The 20,697-nt window shown below is 30.6% G+C and overlaps 1 protein-coding gene and 1 long non-coding RNA gene across 2 annotated transcripts in view; one reads left to right on the forward strand and one right to left on the reverse strand.

The window, feature by feature from the left end:
- The window catches only part of rno (PHD finger protein rhinoceros), a 389,004-nt gene that overhangs the window by 230,853 nt on the left and 137,454 nt on the right, over positions 1 to 20,697 (forward strand). The window lies entirely within an intron of this gene.
- LOC145320342 (uncharacterized) overlaps positions 1 to 20,697 on the reverse strand; it is a 61,089-nt gene that overhangs the window by 19,397 nt on the left and 20,995 nt on the right. The window contains exon 2 of the long non-coding RNA XR_013880165.1: positions 3,609 to 3,652. This is a non-coding gene — a long non-coding RNA (uncharacterized LOC145320342). The remainder of the gene's footprint in view (positions 1 to 3,608; positions 3,653 to 20,697) is intronic.

The following is a 20,697-nucleotide window of genomic DNA, read 5'->3' on the forward strand; positions in this document are numbered from 1 at the left end:
TGTGCTCAAATATAAAAAAAAAACAGCATAAACCAACCCTTTAAAAGAAAAACTAGCGCTTTCAAGCATGACATGGTAGTCATAAATATGGTATAAACAAAAGTTATTGTTGCCTAACTACTTAGGGACAAAGAGAGTAATTTTTTTTCAGCATATTCCGTAATGTTGGAGGTTTTATTGTAGTCAAATGCTATTATTAAGTCAATCTTTTCTTAATTATGGACCATTTTGTTATAATTAAGAACACTTTGACTTAATAAGAGTATTTGACTGCAACCCAACACCCAACTCATTTTACCAATACATTTATGTCATATTGTCTGTTTGGTATGTTAACAAAATATTATAAAATGTCGGCATTATCTCTCTAATTGCCACTTACCAAGATATCCCCCTCCTATGTTCATGCAAAAAGATTTGATCATTTGGATGTACAAAAACGGTGTCGCCTATAGGAGTACTTGAGAAAAAGTGTGAAGGGGTGGGGGGTGCAAAATCACTTTTAATATTCTAGCTTTTTGAAAAAAATTATGAGATACACTGTCAATTCATCTGCGAGATCTTAAGCTGCAGACAGACGCACATCCTCTTTTATATAAAGATAAAATTGTTTTTTATTTTGTCTCTGTGTTATAACCACAAGCGGAGGGGCTAGGGGGGTCCACTGATTGCTTAACGGGATAATACCAAAATATCTCCAAGAAATAATATTATATATGAATGAATATACTTTTCCATATATTGAGAGGGGTAGGTATTCACTTCTGCAAATTTTTCACATTAGCAAATCATCAGAACTGCATAATTATACAAAAATACAAACAAATGCTTCACCTTCGACCCCCTTTCAATCGTAGTTTGGAAAAATTTCAGGATTCCTGTACGAAGGAAAATCCAGGAAAATTGAGCGGTTAGTGAGATCGTTCGGAACAAACTTAATTTTATATAAGGATGAAACAATATGCGGAAGTTAAGGCACACATTGGCTTGCTTACAATACAAATAAAATTACACATTAGTCATTAGTCTATAGAAGCTTGTATTATCAAGACTCAAACATTTCAAAAGTATAATGATTTATTTTTATAGTATATAATATACTAGCGGCTTCGCCCCTAGCCTCTAGGGGCTTTACCCCATGAGGTAGTTTTTAAAAAAAATAAAAAAAATTCGGGTGCCCCGAACCATATTCCCCCCCTCTTAATTTTTTTTTTTGAGGGGGGGGAATTCATTTTTGGAGGGGTTTGGGGTGTCCCACCCCCCAGGAAAATAGTTTTAAACCACCACAGGACCAATAGGTATATACCCTGAAGAGTAGAATCCGATCGGTTCAGTGGTTACCGTGATCTTAAGCTTCAGACGGACAGACGGACAGACATCAAGCTACTTTGTATTATAGACTAGCGGCTTCGCCCCTAGCCTCTAGCCTGCGGCAGCCTGTAGCAGAGCAAAATGAAAAATAAGGGGAGGATTTTTTTGTTTTTGGGGGGGTTAGGGGTGTCCCACCCCCCAAGAAAATAGCTTAAAACCACCACAGGACCAATAGGTATATACCCTCAAGAGTAGAATCCGATCGGTTCAGTGGTTACCGAGATCTTAAGCTTCAGACGGACGGACGGACGGACGGACGGACAGACAGACAGACAGACATCGTACTACTTTGTATTATTGATAGATAATTGTAGGTAAAAAAAAAAATTAAACTAAAAAAATGGAGAGGGAATTATTGTCTTTTGGGGGGGGGTTGATTTGTCCCCCCCCCCCCCCTCAAGAAAATAGATTTAAACCAACAAAAGACCAGTAATTATATTCCCTGAAGAGTAGAGCCCTATCGTTACAGCGGTTACCGAGATCTTAAGCTTAAGACAGACAGACGGACGGACATAGATATCCTGAAGCTTTGTTTTTGTAGGAGTAATACCTTTGATTAAAATCTTTGGGAGCGGTTCATAACAACGTAGGGCCAGGCCTTTATAGATAGTCCCAATGCTCTAACAACCAAACTATTCTAGACAACCAACCCTTTGATTGCACGACCTTTTGTTACTGTTATAAAGCACATCTCTCTTTAATGTCATTAGCTATGAATGTTACTACATAAGTTGTAGCTTTTTAATAAAAGTTTTTTTCCGTTGTTCTGATGAAATACTTTTTATCCTGAGAATATATATTTGGTAAAATAAATCATTGTAGGAAAAATCCATACCTGATATATTTACCGGAAAAAAAAACTTAAGGGAATTGGCATCTGAACATTTTTTCTTTCTTTTATTGTGGCTTTGGCTTAAAATGTAATGCGCTGAATCGAATGTTATAAAATAAGTAAGGGACCATAATTTTTCCCTACTGCCCTGAGACGAAGAAAGCCCCTCGAGGCAAGGGACAAAGCCACTAGAAAAAATTTTTATATCATAATATTATGGAAAAAATTAACTCACAAGAATTAAAGGGAATTTAGTTTATCTTCTATGTTTGTACACTTTTAAAATAAAATATTATAGTAAAAAATCTTCAAAATTCATATTCTTTATATTCCTGTTTATTTATATCATCTATTTTATGTGTATTATCTTTAAAAGATTGTTTTTAGGTTTTTTTTTATTTTTCTTAATGTACAAAAATGATAAAAGAGATATAGAGATATAAAATAAAACCTTATTACATGCATGGATCTAAAGGGATCAGACAATTGCAGATAAATTGATGTACATCCCCAATAATAATACACAAAATTACCCCATCTGTAGATTACAATTAATGGTTGAACTTGAAACGTTTGGACACTTAACTTAATTAACCAACCAATCAAACTTCAAAGAAAGTCCCCGAAGTTGTATTGACAACGAATAAGAAAACGTTTTAAAACTTTGAGGACTAAAGAAATAACCAGCCAAATGTCCAATCCCTCCCAACATTACATGATAAAAAAATCATTTATTATCTGTATAACCTACTTCCATCTTTGAATTTAAGGTAAGTTATTTCAAACAAAATGAATGTTGAGCACCGAAACCCCCCCCCCTTCCTTTATTTTTGAAATAAATTAAAATCATGTCAAGGGAATATTTTTCCCCCTAAGCCTACTCTGTAACTAATATAACCTTTACCTAACCATACCTAAAGTAACCAACAAACATAAATAAAAATCTTTCCTCACTTATTTTTAATTTTAAAAAATATGAGAAGGGGGGGTGTTCATTGATCAAAAGTTACTTTGTGTTAAAAACCTGTGAGTCACATTATTGACATGACATTTAAGTTGACATTTATCTTATACCATAATAACATTTAAAAGACTAATAATAAATGACTATTTCTGAAACAAATCGAAAATTTCTGACAACGACAATAATGTCCATTAAGAAAAGTAAAGATGTTTTTCCATTTATAGTTACTTTTCAAGCTTAAATTTTAAATTTTTTGGTAGGTAATAAAATTACTGAATATGAGTTATTCATTAAATAGGATTTTTCATTTTCAGTAAAAAGGTAGATATATATAACTTCCTTTATTAACGAGGACAAAGTAGCAGTCCAAACATGCAAACAAGAAATAGAGTAGCTTCACTATCAAAAATAATAAATGTTATAATGGATTGTATCTCCTGCCTGCAATCTTCGTCTGAAACACACAGCGGGTTCTTCTGGATGTCCCTGCAGTTACATTTATATTTATACCTCACAATAATTTTAATACCTATATTTGTGACAACTTTTACTTCACAGAATCTGCTAATTTTTAAAAAGTACAAAAGACTAATTGGATCTACTGTAGTTCCCTGTAAAATATTGCTGGTAACGAACATTGCCAAAAATCTATGAATTTTAAAGGCTGCTAGCTGAAAAATGGCTGAACGTACAGACCATGCCTGCACACTGTTTTAAGCGACTTAAGAAGGCCTACAAATAATCTGGAATAGCCATAAATCATTAATGCATAATTATCTCGCAGTGCAGAGAAATGCGCGAAAAAGGCCTATTTTATGCGTTTTTTCTTCAGTTAAGCTTTCCCTGTGCATCATTTGATCTTGGCTATTCCAGATTATTTGTAGGCCTTCTTATACCGCTTAAAATGGTGTGCGAGTATGATCTCTAAGTTCAGCCGTCTGGCAGCTAGCAGCCTTTAAAATTCATGGATTTTTGGCAATATTCGTTACCAGCAATATTTTACTGGGAACTACTACTATTTAGATCCGACTAATTTTCTCTTTAATGGGTTCAGACCTATGACACACAGACAAAGTACATAACATGGTATAAAAAAGATATTGAACTATAAATCATACTTTTCCCGTTTCCTCATTTGTTGGCCTAAAACTTTCATGAAATGATGCTTTGATTTGGACAATCAAGAGTGTCCGAAAAATTCAATAACTTTAAAACTACTGTAGGGATGGTTTCATAGTTGGGTATGTTCATAGGTTTATTGTTCATTATCTTATCTCGTAGGTTAACTCTAAACACTGAAACTATAAAACTAAAAAGATAAAACAAAAAAGTATGATAAAAAACTAGAGAAAAATAATATAATTATATGTGTAGATAATCTAATTAATACAAGAAAATATAATATGCTATATATAATATAATATAATATAATATTTATACTTTTCTTGATATTTATACAGTAAATAATTAATATTTCCAATTAATTTCTGCTGGGTTAAAACTTTTTTTGAGCAACACTGAAAATTCTATACATAATATAGACATTTTTCCATGTAAAATTATAAATAATAGTCATAACTAATCCCAGTGCCAGCAAAACTGGAATTAATCCTATAATAAAACCATCTATAATATAATGTGATACATATTTTTTGTATATTTGATAAATAAAAAATTTTTCAGAAAGTTTTATTTTTCCAATAAAATCCATATCTTAATCTTTGAATTCAATACACCATGATATTATTTCAAAATGCAGAAAAATAATATCATTTCATTGCAAAAATATTTCCTTGTTTTAAATAGAAGTATCAGATGATAATGTTTTAAAAAATATATTTTCTGTAAATTAATGTACTTCTCTGAAAAGATAATTTGATCTAATAATAATAATTCATTCAATAAAAAATCACCCAGAGTTTCAAAGCCTAGAATCTTTAATAAAATTAAGTTCTAATTTTTTTTTTTAATTTCTAGTCCGCTTTTTTTCAAATTGCAAAACAATTTTGATTTTGAGGTTCAATTTGATTGAGAACTCAGTAATAAGCAGCAAATATAGATCTGTTTTTGGTAATGGTGATGTATCAGCCAAGGTTATATACGACAAAGGCTAAACCTAAGTTTTTAAATACCTCTCTATATCTAATATACCTTGCAAAATAATAACATGTGATCCCACTGTACCATTTATGCAAAAATATTACTATTCAAATTTTACACTGTAAAAAATCAAGAAAAATCTTTGCAGTATTCTGTAATTTACTTTATGTTGAGCAACTTAAGTCCCGCAAGAATTTGGTTACAGCTTAGGATAGCTTGTCAATGGATCATTAAAAAATTTTGCCATTTTGTAGAAGATAGTAGAACCCTTTTAAAAGACCAGACCCCAAGAAAAACATTTTCTCCATATATACAAGAGAAAATTATTAATTCACCCCTGATATATATATGATAAACTAGGTGGGGTAGGGTGCAACCCCACAGTTAATATAAATTGTCCAATACCTTGGTATTGCCAGTAGATATCTTCCTTAGAAAGCAGATCAAAGTAGGTCCAAGATAGCAAGATAAGAAAACGTAATTGTAAAACTTTGGGGACTAGTATATATAAAAACAGCCCACTGTTCCCTTACTTCTTGCAGCGAGACACTTCTATACTTATTAGATATTATAAGTGTGTAATAAATTTTCAGATAAAAGGATAAATTGTTTAACAGTGTATGATGGAAGAAAGTTTAGTCTCGTGGAAACCTACCAAGTTTAAATCTGTTAGACATACAAACTATTTCAAAGGTTTCCTCAATTAGAATTGTCAAAATAAAATGTTGAATTTAATCCCTAACATACTATTTCTTGTATTCTACAATATATGCAACAATCTTAAGGGATAAGACAGGAAAGATAAATTTATTTACGTCACCAAGGACAGTCACTTAAAGACTGCATTCATTGATTGAAAAATTAAATCAAAAACAATAGAAAACAATCAATCAAGATTTATAAGACTAACCAAAGTTATAAGACAATAGGTAAATAAAATTAAAAGATTTGGTTTTTAAAACTTCGAAAATACTTCTAATTAATACATCTTGGGACGGTTGAAAACAAAGTAGGGCCTGCTTTTTTTTATAAGGTTCCAACGCATACACATCACAGTTATTGAAGACAACCAACCGTTTCAATACACGACTCTTATCTGGAAAAAATCGTGATGAGTTTCGCCTGTTTTGAGCCAAGATTTTCCTTATACTACAAATGATAGCTGACATAGCAACGATTAAGGCCAAGTAATATTTGTTATAATTTTAGAGTAGTTTCGCTACTAAGAGACATGTTCTATTTGAAGTTTGAAAAGTGGCTATTAGTGACTATGCCCCCTAAAGGCCTCTAGGGGCACTTTAGTTTAGGGGAGGAGGGGAGATGAGTTTTAATAAGAAACAGAAAAGTTGTGTTTTGGGGGTTTCATGTATTTTTGGGGGTATTTCTCTTGTGAGGGTACCCACGAAAAAAGTTATAATCTTCCCTGGACCTAAGAAAGGCTTAGCTCAACGGTTAGCGAGATTCTTTGCTACACACACACACACAAACAAACATACACACATACATCTTTTTGCTGTTTTATTACGGATTGTGTTTACTTTCACGCTATTATGAAATAGTGAGCAGAAGTGATGGCACTACCCCCAAAAAATTGAAGGATTTTTGCATACATCCATCATTTATCTAACTTTTAACAGTCAATTCAAGGGCACTGAAATTTTTCACAGATTTTTTTATGTATGCTATAGTATTTACATGTTTGTCCAATAAGATCAGGCAAACTTTTTTTTTATTATTATTTAAGTGTACTTATTATTGGACGAGGCAAGGTTTTAAGCTAAATTAACAAGAATTTTAGTTTTAAAATCTCTCTAAATTCTAGAGTAGAAAATTTCAAAATTGTTACATAAAAACTTTATTACTAACGTCCTAAAAACGACTATACAGAAGGAAAACTTTTTTAAAAATACATAAAATGGTATAATATTAATATTTTATAGAAACAGTAAGATTGATGAAAAATTTGTAGATTTAAAAAGTTATCAATCAATTATAAATTTTCTTCCAAAACTTGACACTTTTGACAAAAAGTGCATGGTTAAACTTTATATACTTTAAAAATAATAGTTAACCATCAATAAGATAAGTTTGCGAAAAAGTCGTATTTCAGATCAACTTTTTTTTATCAACATCCAGCGAAAACATCAAAGTTACATAATTGATATGCTTTTTTTGTTCGCAGCAAAGGATATCGCTAACTGCTGAACCGATCTGGTTCTCCTTTACCATGTAGCTTCTCATGGATTCTGGGAAGGTTTATAGCTATTTTGGGAGAGGGTCCCACCTCACTCCCAAGAGTTATCACCTCTGAAAAAAAAAGTTGGCCCCCCACAATTTTTCTTTTTGTTTTTTTAACGACACCGCAAGTATACACAAATATTTTTAATAAAATCCTTTTTAAATTTTCACATAGAAAGGCAATTACAATGGTTGGTACGTATATAAAAGGAATTGTCAAAATATTTATGTTACAAATTTACTCTTTGTAGTATAAGAACAAGAATGATTATATTCATTAGACGCGCTGCAATAACAATATAATATTATTCATATGAAAGGGAACTTTAAACTGTAAACAATTGAACAGTAAAATGCGAAATGACTAAAATAATAAACAAACCAACGAAAAACTAATCCCCCATTATCTTAAAAATAAGAATAACTCTTTTAGACGGACTGACATCCTCATTTTATAGAGTAGCTGCGCTACTTTTAAAAGCACAACAGCAAAAAATATATCCGAATAATCCCTTTGTGATAAATTCAAGGGAGGGAGGGGACATTGGGCTGTTTATTATTATAGTAGTCACCAAAGTTTTATAGTAACTTTTTTTTAGTTGGCTAAGCAACTTAGGGGGCTTTTTGATTTTGATTGGTTGCTTAAAAATTGAGTATCCAGATGTTTCAACCACTAATTGTAATCTACAGATGGGATAATTTTGTGTATCATCATTGGGGATGTATATAAATTTATCGGTCATTGGCTTATCCCTTTAGATTCCTGGATTAATTTACTCATTGTTAATTCCATACACTAGTAACGCCAGGGATCGTTAGGGATATGACAATGGACGATGAATTGAGAGCCCCAATTATGACAAATAAAATTAACCCCTTAAAAGTTTACTATTTTTAGTGCCCACTGCTAGTTTGAGCTCATGAAGATTTAATTTAAGTTCAAACGTTTGTGAGCCAACAAATGATAGTCAGAAAAATTAATTTGTAAAAAAAATGGTATTAAAACATGGGAATTTTAAGCTAGATTTGATGTTTTTTAGATGGATTGATTTTAATCTGTACATAATATATTTAATCCCACATGGTTTGAGCTTTTATCAAAAACTTAAAGTAAATTTTATATATTAATATTTTTATTCATAATATATTTTGTACTTAAAAATCCTTGCTTTAGTGTACTGTTTTAGTTAAAAAGAATATTTTTTGATAAATGTAAGAAAATAAAGAAAATTATTTAATTAAATCAAGTCGAAAATGGTAAATGGGATGGTACTTTGTACGACTATATAGACTTTTACCCCCCTTCCCCCTTCTTTCTTACCACGTGGGCCTCCTTCTTTGTTAAAAATAACTGATTTATCCTTTTTAAGTCCATTAACATATCTCTATATTCTTGAAAAGGGAATTGATATGTTAATTTTTCGCATTGTTGGCGCTTTACCATTAGAGTTAACTTAGATTACTTTGCATGAAGGTGAGGTAGCTTTACTACTAGAGTTTACTAAGATTACTTTACATGAAGTGAGAGGTAGCTTTGCCATTAGAGTTAACCAAGATTGCTTTACATAAAGTGAGAGGTAGCTTTACCATTAGAGTTAACCAAGATTACTTTACATGAAGTTATAGGTAGCTTTACCATTAGAGTTTACTAAGATTACTTTACATGAAGTGAGAGGTAGCTTTACCATAAGAGTTAACCAAGATTACTTTACATGAAGGTGAGGTAGCTTTACCATTAGAGTTAACTTAGATTACTAAACAAGAAGGTACAGGTAGCTTTACCATTAGAGTTAACTTAGATTACTAAACAAGAAGGTACAGGTAGCTTTACCATTAGAGTTAACTTAGATTACTAAACAAGAAGGTACAGGTAGCTTTACCATTAGAGTTTACTAAGATTACTTTACATGAAGGCAGAGGTTTACTAAGATTACTTTACATGAAGGCAGAGGTAGCTTTACTATTAGAGTTTACTAAGATTACTTTACATGAAGGCAGAGGTAGCTTTACCATTAGAGTTAACCAAGATTACTTTACATGAAGGCAGAGGTAGCTTTACCATTAGAGTTAACTAAGATTTCTATAGAAAAAAGTACTGGTATTTTACCATTAGAGTTAACTAAGATTTCTATAGAAAAAAGTACTGGTATTTTACCATTAGAGTTAACTTAGATTACTAAACAAGAAGGTACAGGTAGCTTTACTATTAGAGTTTACAAAGATTACTTTACATGAAGTGAGAGGTAGCTTTACTATTAGAGTTTACTAAGATTGCTTTGCATGAAGGTACAGTTAGCTTTACCACTAGAGCTTTACTATTAGAGTTTGCTAAGATCACTATACATGGGGGTACATGTAGCTTTACTAATTGAATAAATTAACTATATAGTTTCAATTTTTTAGCAAATAAAGTTTTTTAATTCTTAAATAAACTTGATTAAAAATACAATGATAAATATAAGTTATATAAGCTCGTATATTGATCTAAATCTACATGGTTCAATATTATATCTCCCTAATACACAGGGATATTAAGGGATAAGACAATGGACAATAAACCGATATACATCCCAATGTTGATAAACAAAATAACCCCGTCTGTAGACTAAATGTGTTGATTGAAGAGTTTGGACGCTACTAGTTTGACAACCAACCAATTAGGATCCGATAAAATAACCAAATTTTTTTTAAAGTCAACAAAGTAGAGAAACTGTTTCTAAGACTTTGGGTACCAGACCAGGAAAATTTACAGTCCAGTATCCCCTTCCTCCCTGGGTATAATGGTATACAGAATTTATTTTGAGATTGTATTATTAAAAAGAATACTTGATGGATTGAGATAGATAGATAGATGGATGGATGGATAGACTAGAGTAGGTATAAAAAAGTAATAATCATATGATAAAGAAAAATCCTATTATATAAAGTAAGGTTTTTTTGTCTGTAAATTAAGATTTCGATAACTACTGAACCGATTAAGTTCTCCAATTTATGAACGTTTCTTATGGGTTTTCTGTATGGTTGTAAGCAATTTAATTTTCATTCCTTAGTTTGGCTTTATGCTATTTTTCATACTTCTTTTACTAAATGATAGGAGCGGAGCCGCTAGTTAAAAAAAAAGGAAAAGAGAAAAATAAAAAAAGTAGAGATTAATATATAACTAGGAAAAAAGAAAAACCTAATTAGAAGAGAGAGAGAGAGAGAGAGAGACAGAGAGAGACAGAGACAGAGAGAGAGACAGAGAGAGAGAGAGAGAGAAAAAAAAAGTGAGAGAGTAAAACAAAAAAAGAAGGAGAAAAAGAAAGAAAGTATACAGAGAGTGAAAAAATAGAAAAATGTAGAAAATGAAAAAGATTAATATAAAGGGAATAATACACAGCAACTACTTTAGATTAATTCTAATTTTTAACGTTTTATCCCCAATCCATCTCTATACCTCTCATACTTTTTTAGCGAAGCTTTTCTATAATTAGGGTCGGTCCGTACGTCCGTCCGTCCGAGATAGTTAGCTTTCATTCGTTAATTTAGGCATGTTAGAATTGTCCTATCGATTTCAAACTTTGCATGGTTATTCCTGTAGTAGTTAGGTACGATTTAGAAAGCGTAGCAACTCTATAATCGTTACCAGAATGTCAATATGTACATTTTAAACATGTTTATTTTTATAATTTTTTATTAACAATTTTTTGATGTAATGAAATCATCATTTTCATACTACAGCTTTGCTACAAAATTCTCCTTGTTTTAGCTCTCTTGTTCTTTCCCCTCTGAGTTTAATTTTTACATTGACTAGGTAAAAATACTTCTAATTAGAAGACGCAGGGAGGAAGGGGGCACCAGAGTGTAAATTAAAACGGTACCCAAAGTTTCATACAAATGCAATCACTTTTGTTGGCTCAAAAACTTTGGGTACTTTTATTTAATATTAATCCGTTTGTTAACCAAACTCTTTAATCTAAAGAAGGTATACTTTCAATTAATCTGCCATTGTCTTATCCCTTAAGATCCCTGAGAAAACTAGAGGAGGGGGGAATAGGTTCATCCAACTGAATTATAATTTAGCATACTCAATACATTATACTCATCAATTCACTGTTAATTATTTGTGCTGTTATTTTATCAACTTTAGTAAATTTAGAGCTTATTTTAGGTTTGGTTATGTGAATTAAAGCCTGCAGGGACAGTAACCCGTAGGGATAGGATTATAGCCCAATGCAGAGGCTTTAAATATTTCTTAAAGAGGGGAGGGAGAAAGTGTTAGAAAGTTTTCTTTGAATGAAAATTGGGGTAAAAAGGTCTTAAATTCATTAAAAAAAAGCAATGTCCCCCCCCCCCCACACATGTATGTATTGTATATAGCAGTATTGAGAATAATTGATGGAGGGTTGATTCATGCTCCGATTTTGTACAGTATGAAATTTGTACACAAGGGTTTTTCTCAAGATCTGCAAGTATTTTCAAAAAGGTTATGTGCCAAAATGTACAAAAAAATATTTTGAACCAAATACTTATGAAATTAGTGGTTATTTTCCATTGTACTCTTAAACCTTTTAATGAGTACATTCTCGGTATAGTGTGTGCCTGTCATTGTCGAATAATTGAATCAATTTGAAGATGTTTCATTCAGTTCAAATATTTAGAGTCCCAATTTACAGCAATCTATCTATCTATCTATTTTTCTTTTATTTATTTCTATATTTTGATTATTTATAACTGTACAAATATATGATTTTCTCGTATTCTTAATAAATATTAATAAAAGGTTTATCTTTACAATTAACTCTTAATTCTAGTTTAAGAAGTTGTATTTTATTGGTTATTTATAAATTTTGCCTAAAATCTAGGACTTTCAACTTTTTCTATAGAATATCAAATACAGATGAATATATTTACTTCAGTTTAAGAATCTAAAAATATACAAGCTCCTAAAAAAACATAATTTTATTGCATTTAAATTGTCAAAATTGTTATGCATAGTTGATTTCAAGTCAGTTATGATTTTTAATGCTTTAAAGGCAAAGCTCTTCCTTACTTGGTGCAAGTCCATATGTCTGTATGTAATTAATAAGAAAAGTAATGCAACTTTATAACTATTATCACAAACCTAGTGTGTCCAATTCATGTTTCTACGATACTGATTTTTTCAATATTTTTTTTTTTTGGCGATTTCTCTTATGAATGTGGAGGTACCCTCTCCAAAATAGTTGTAAATCTTCCCATGACCTAAGAGAAGCTATCATGTCAAGGAGAAATATATTGGTTCAGCGGTTATCGAGATCCTGTTAATTTATTATAATTTCCCATATAGAGTTATAGTAAGATTAACTTAATAATCAATTAATAATTTATTATCCTTGTATCCCTGAGCATAATAAATTATTGAAACCTTTTTATTCTACTTCCTTTTTATGTCAAGATGAAATAGAGATTATTTTAGAGGGATGAATGAGCAGACCTTTTTTTGGCGTATTCCCTTAAAGTGATTGTTGAACACTAGACCCCCCTCCACCTTCTTTTTAAATGAATTGAAAATAAGTGAGGGAGGGTAGTATTTAATACTTTAGATCAGGTTAGGATAGGTTATATTTGGTACTGGGTAGCCCCGCAGGGTTAGGGCCCTTCACAGGGTTTAGACATAGGAAATATAACCATCAACCCCCACTGTCACTAAAAATAGGGGGGGGGGGGGTCAGTGCACTACAGGAACTTTAATGGAAATCACCTTTTAAATTAAATCATCATTTGCTCCCCTCACTTTTTAAATCAGATTAGAATCTTTTATAAAAAGTTCAATTTTTAAAAAAAGAAATGTCTGATTATAATAAAACTTAATTTAGCAAATATTAAACTTTTTTCTATTAAATGTGTCGAGATGTTTTGAAACTTTGTGCTTGATATATAAGCTTTTTTAAAATTTTGTCATTCTTGTTCAGAATTGGGTTAGGCTCGTTCTTTAATGATAACTAGCGGCTGCGCCCCTAGCATCTAGGGGCACTATATTCAAAGGAAAGGGCATAAAAATAGCCTAAAACCATACCTACTCAGACTTTATATAAAATAAAATAGTCTAAAACCCTCCCGAGACCTATAAGTAGCTTCACTGTAAAGGAGGACCATATCGGTTCAGCGGTTAGCGAGATCCTTCGCTACAGACAAAAAATGCTTACTACTTTATATATTAGGATAAGTAGATTAATGCGATGCTTATAAATTCGTTCGGTAATTAGCTAGCTTAAAGGTGGTAAGATTGAAAATTGACAAAATAGCAGTGTCGAAATTTTTCAAACAATAATTCAATCAAGAGATAATTTTGTTTCTCATAATTGAGAGGTACCTTGAATTATAATCCATTGTCCTATCTATTTATACCTGTTCTAAGTCAGGGATAAGACATTGGCCGATAAATAAATGTAAATCCCCGATTAGGATACACAAAATTACCACTTCTCTAGATTACAATTAGTGGTTGAAACGTTTAAACACCCAGCTTATCAAACCAACCATCAAAATTCGATAAAAGTCCCAAAAATTGATAAGCAAAAAATGTTATTATAAAATTTTGGGGACTAGTGTAATAAACAATGTTCCCTTTCTCCCTGGGTCTAAGTATGTATCTGGTGTCATACAACAATAAATTTTGACATCAAAGACTTTTGGTATGAATTTAAGATGCGCCTGTAGCTGTCTACACAAAGGTGTTGCTAGCCTTCAACAAATACAAAAGCTAAATGATTAACAAATTTAAATTGTTTATTATTTAAGGCTAAACAAACTCTGAAAATAGACTAAAATAGGCTGAAACCATCCAGAAACCTGTATGTTGATTCTCTTTAATGAACAGTTCTATAGTATGTTTATACAGATAACTACCGCCCTCCCTTTTTCAATTACCTTTTTTGTCTGCATTCAAATTATTTTCTGCTACTTGGCTGTGTTAATATTTCCGTTTCCATTGGTTGATTTTCAAAGACGCAATTAAGAGTCGGCACAAGGCCATTGCGATAGTTATTTTCGTTAAATTGTGGTATTTAATGGGGCTTTTTATGATACCTTTACAACTAGCTACTTTTCTTCTTTTCGTTATATTCATTATATTAGTAAATAATATATTTTGATATATTTATTTTCTATGTTAGCCTTTTGAAATGATTTGCAGTTTTATGAAAATACTGAAGAGAATATTTCACACATTGGTAAACATAAAATTTTATCAGAAATAAATGACATAATGGAAGTCTACATTTAAAAGTTACATGTCATAAAAGTTTTGCATCATGGAAAAAAAAACGAAGTAGCGGGTTTCGTTGTATTTTCACAGTAGCTTTTCTCCTATTTGGGGTTCTAAACATGCAGGGCCAATTTCCTAACCCTGCGGGGCAATCATTAACATATACCTGATCTAAAATAACCTATCAAAAGCTACTATGGAAATACAATGAAACCGGCTTCTTTCCGTGATCCAAAGTTTTAAATACTTTGTTTAAATCAAACTAACAATAAGTGAGGTTCAAAATTTTTACTGGATATATTTATATCAAAAAACATCTATTCAAAAATGATTTTAAATTGGAGATTATTTTATTTTCCTTTAAAAACTTTTCTTATAGGTATATAGTTCTTATTTTTATTTTGACAAAATTGTCAGTTTTAGCAATTATTATCATTTAATCAAAGAAAAACATTGGAGGTAAAATAAAACTTGGAGTTGAAATCCATTTTTTTTTTTGGGGGGGGGGGTGGGTTGCTCTAAGAATATCTAAAGCAAAATGAAATTAAATATTGCATGTTTTTCTAACTTAATATCCCAAATTAGCTAAATTTAGCCTTTTTAAGTATAAAATTTGTGATGCTTTTTTATTTGCAGACTTTATTAAGCCAAAAAATGCTCAAAGCTTTAAAAAATAAGAATTAGGTTTTGAGTTGGGGGGAGGAGAGGGGGTTTATTTATGGTCCAGTTATTTATAGTAGGGATTTTACTAAACAACTAATTCTATTCCATCTATCTTAAATCATTCAAAAAATTGTATTTCCCTTAATCCTCTATATAAAAATTAACTAAAGCTAAAATAGTTTCCAAATTTAGATTTGAAATTTTATATTTTAAAAGATGAATATCTAATTTATTCTGCTCCAGATCAAACTATACACTCTGATTCAGATTCAAACTAAATATAAATTAGTTAGGATTTTGCAGTGGAGTACAGTATCAAAGGACTTGTACAAATCATAAATATTTTCTGCAGTTATTTTTAACTTTCAGAAATATTTTGTATTGACATTTTAAAATCATAATAGATAGATTTGAAATTGATATTTTAGGTGTTACTTTATAAGTACTTTTGTTGTTGGAAAAGGAAGAAATAATATTTTTTGTATATTAATGAAATAAAAGTGATGTACATTGAAAGAAATATATTTTGGCATGTATCCACATTCAGATAAGAGGTATCACATCAATCTTACCAACCATTCACATCCACACACACACACAGTGAGTGCCCTCCACTCTTACTAGGATCAAACTATATGTAATGTATTACATTCTATCTGTGAAGGGATCAACATATGATCATATCATATCAATGCAATTCAAGTATATTAAGAAATAAGAAAAAAAGACCATAAATAATGATAAAAAAAATTCTCTTTTTGTATATTAAAACTAATGGTTTTAAAGTTTGTATTTGTTAGTTTGAACCAATCAATGAAGATTTCATAGATGTATCCACCAATGAATGAGAGAGCATACTTTTAAAACTTTAAATTAACTGCCAAATGTCTTTTACCTCCTTGATGCATTTACGCATTCAAAAGTATTCCTATAAATATAAATCGGCTACTGAATCAAAGAACTTAAATCCTTGTTTTATCAAAAATATCAAATTTCTTGTAAGGTTTTGAAAAATTTTCAAGAAAATCTTGAAATATGCATTAAACAAAGTTACAAAATGGAAGCAATAGATTTTTTAAAAGGACATTATCAACTTTTTTAGTATCAAAATATTTTGAATACAAATTGGGAAGAAAAACTAGCCAAAAGCTAGTATCAAAATATTTTGAATGCAAATTGGGAAGAAAAACTAGCCAAAAGCAAAAATGCCAACAATATATAATGTAGAAATATTTGTATTTGTAATTGTGTTATATTGAAATATATATGTATGGGCTAATGCTGGGCTAATAGAATTGTGGGATTTTCTTTTGGATAAAGCCATATCTGTAAAATCAATTTTATTCCCAGAGGGGCCACACAGTGGTAATTGTTTGGACTTTCAAGTATAAAAAAAAGTCAACCAACTTTAACATTTTTAAAATAGATTTTATTTTTGATCCTAATATAGCTGCTGCACTAATATAACCATTATAATAGTAACCTTAATCTTAATAAACATAAAATATCAATTATCTCAGTAATAACATTAATCTGTATATAATAAAGGTTATTCATCTGTATAGGAAACAGATAGAAATTGATCTGTGTAACTATAATAAATAGAGATACTCTAGAGACATATTTCATAAAGCAGCTAATAGGAGAATAGTGAAGATACATCCCAGTCCTGTCATTGGTTCAAACATTTATTAGAATAAACTTTTCTTGTGTGAATTATATCTCTCATAAAATGTGAAGCACATGACAAACAACATAATAAGTTAGTTACAAATAGTTGAATTTCTTAGGATAATGTTAGCTTTCTGAAAACTATATCGTCAAAAAAATTAATTGTGTTATTGCTTGTATAAATCTTGTATAAAACAAAAAGTAAACAATGGTTTTGTCTGCTAAATATTTCCTTTTTAAGTTTAATGAAAAATAGAATAAGATGGATTATCTATAAATATCATATCTATTATATAATATGTGTTTGTGTGTATATTATTAAAGATAATTAGAGAAAAGTAATTTTGTGCAAAAGAAATAGACAATTAGGTTCTAGAATAGGTATTATTATATGGTATTCATTAATTTAACCTAGTCTAATTGTTTTTCATGTATTTGCAAGTATAATTGCAAGTATGAATGCTTTATACATATTCTTTAAGCATTAACTTAGTGCATTTAAAAAGAAAAGAAATCTAGGTTAGAAATGGCAATTAATGTATATTTATCAAATTTACTTTAGTACATTTTACACATTTTTGTAAGGGGTGATTGCTATGTAAGTTAAGTGTCTGGGTTTTGGTTATTTGATTTTTTTACCAAAGGTTATGTTTATGCATTTATGGTCATAGGTAGTCAGACTGCTTTTTAGTTGTTATTGAAATTATTTTAGCTGATTAAAATTGCTCAGTTTCTGAAATTTTGTCCTAATAAACTGAAGGCTAGGAGTGTAGCCACTAATATTTTATATTTCTTATAATCTGTATTTAAGTTTAGGAAAAGTGTTTATAACATTATAAATATTCCCCTTGCTTATATTATGAGAAGCATAGCATATGCATGAACTTTGCTAATTATCCTTATTTCTACAGATAAAGGTTAAATATTCATTGGCTGATTATATTTTCTTATATTCCAATTGTAGAGTATAAATTTCTAGAGGGTTACCTATCCCATTATATAAAGTAGTAAGGTTTTTTTTTTGTCTGTAGATTAAGATTTCGATAACTACTGTAACAATTCTCCATTTATGGTAAGCTTCACATATGTCCCAGTCTATTTTATTTCCAGGTTTAAAGTCTTGGGCTGGTTTTAGGCTATTTTTGCCCTTTCTTAGCTTTTCAAATAAAAAGCGTATTTATGCTAGGGGCACAGCTGCCAGTCTTATATAAGGCTATGTGTCCTAACATTTAAACAGCTGAAGCAAATATTAAATGATTAAATTAGGCTATTGATCAAATATAACATTTTTAATAAAACTATAAAATCAACGTTTTTTTTAAATCTTTCATCAATAAAAAATGTAAGATTAAACTAATCCTCTAGTCTAATAGTTGTATGTTATGTACTCTATATTCCTTATAAGGTTGAACTATCCATCTTATATTGCCATCCTCCTTTTGTATATATATGCAGGGAACTTAAGGGATAAGACAAGAGAAAATAATAAGAATAATAAGAATAAACAAAATTAGTTTGTACTAACCAATCAAGTAATGAAATTACCTAACGTTTTAAGCCAGCAAAAGTTAGAGCATGATTATAAAACTTTGGGTACAATTTTGATTCACAGTCCAATGTCCCCTCCCTCTCTGATAAACATGTACAGAGCTGAACTATCTTTGACATGACGTCACTGGATTGATAGATTTCATAAGATATTAGAAGGGAACTTTTAATCAATCAGATATTCTTATACATTATCTTTTAAATGTTATCTCGGCGGTTTCCCTCAGAGTGCCCTTTCGATCACAATACCCCCACACCCCCCTCTCTTATTTTGAAAATAAGTATGAGATTAGGTAGTACAGTTTAATGGGTAGCCCACAGGGGTTAGGCATAGAAAAAAAACTAACTATTATTTTCAATTTATTTTAAGTATCAGAACTATTGTACTAGTATTAGCTAGAGTTGGTTTGTTGTTTGATCGAAAATACGATTTTATTTAACTGGGAAGTAGGGGGGGGGGGAGGGGGGTATATTAGACTACAAATGATGGTTGTCTTCCCTCCAACCTAATCATATAGTATGTTCTATTGCATTTTTAGATAAAAGTTCTTAGGTATAAATGAAGGAATAGTTATTTCATTCATCGTATTATAAACTGCTTTCCGCGGCTATAGAAGGTACAATTATAAGATTAAAACTAGTTTTTTTAGCCCCGAGGTGCCGAAGGCACGGGCTAAAAAAACTGGTTTTAATCTTATGATTGTACATTTCTATATTCGTAGAAAGCTGGATATAATACGATGCTAGACATAGTTTTTTCGTATGGATGAGAACCGGTTCCTATCCACCGGATTCGAATGAATACGAGAAAAGGGTTTTTTGTATTCGTTCAAAACCGATTGATATCCGGTGGATTAGAACCGGTTCTCATCCATACGAAAAAAAATTATGTTTAGCATCGTATTATATCCAGTTTTCTATGAATAAAAAAACTGGTTTTATTCTTATAATTGTACATTTTATATCCGCAGAAAGCTGTCTATAATACGATGCGAGAAATAATTATTCTTTATCATATTTTTTATTAGATAATCAGCAATAACCCTATCCCTGTATCCCTGATGATATAGGAAGGAAGTGCAAGCTGTTTCTCAATCTTGTTACATTTATAGGTTACTCAAAAGCAATATCAGCATTAGAATATATAAGTTGGAAGGAATTTTAATGTTAGAGGAAGATTTGAAATCTGCATCAAATTTTAATGATTTTTTTTATAAAATTCGTTTTTTTTATAATTCTTCATCTAAAAGCGGAATACAATTTAAGTTCATAAATTTTGACCAATAGGATAGGTGGATTGGAAATTACCTGCGTTCTAATTGGTTGAATTATGTGTGACACTTAAGCTTCTCCAATCAGAGCGCAGATAATTTTCAATTTACCAATCACAGATGTCAAAATTAATTAACTTAAATTGTTTTCCGCTTTTAGATAAAGAATTATACAAAAAACGAATTTTATAAAAAAAAAATCCTTAGAATTTGATGCAGATTTCAAATCTCCCTCTAATATTAAAATTCTTTCCAACTTATATATCTTAAACAGCATAGAGGGAGGGGATATTGGACAGTATACTACACTGGTGCCCAAAGTTGTATAACCCCGTTCCATAATTAGTTGGCTTAAATCTTTTTTTCAAAATCCTAATTAGTTCATTTAATCTAGAAGTGTCCAATTTTTTCAACCAATTACTTTACTCTACAGAATTGCTGATTTTATTTATTATCATTAGACTTGTATAGCAATTGATCATTCCCTATTTATACCCTAAGATCCAATATTTAAATAACCTTAATAGTAAAGTCTGGGTTAATGCCTTTGCCATAAACAGGCAAAACCAAATATTTTACTCTATTAGATAATACACATAGACGACAAAGAAAATAAATGCAGATGATAAACTCTTTCTGTAGATTAAAATTATTGTTTTAAAAAGCGAAGCTTTTCTATAATTAGGGTCGGTCCGTCCGTACGTCTGTCCGTCTGTCCGTTCGACCGTCACAAACGGATAGCTTTTTTTGTTAATTTAAGCATGTTAGAATTGTCCTATCGATTTTAAACTTTGATTCCTTTAGTAGTTAG

Source organism: Acartia tonsa, chromosome 5 (assembly GCF_053477335.1).
Source record: "Acartia tonsa isolate MP-2025a chromosome 5, ASM5347733v1, whole genome shotgun sequence".
NCBI classification, from domain to species: domain Eukaryota; kingdom Metazoa; phylum Arthropoda; class Copepoda; order Calanoida; family Acartiidae; genus Acartia; species Acartia tonsa.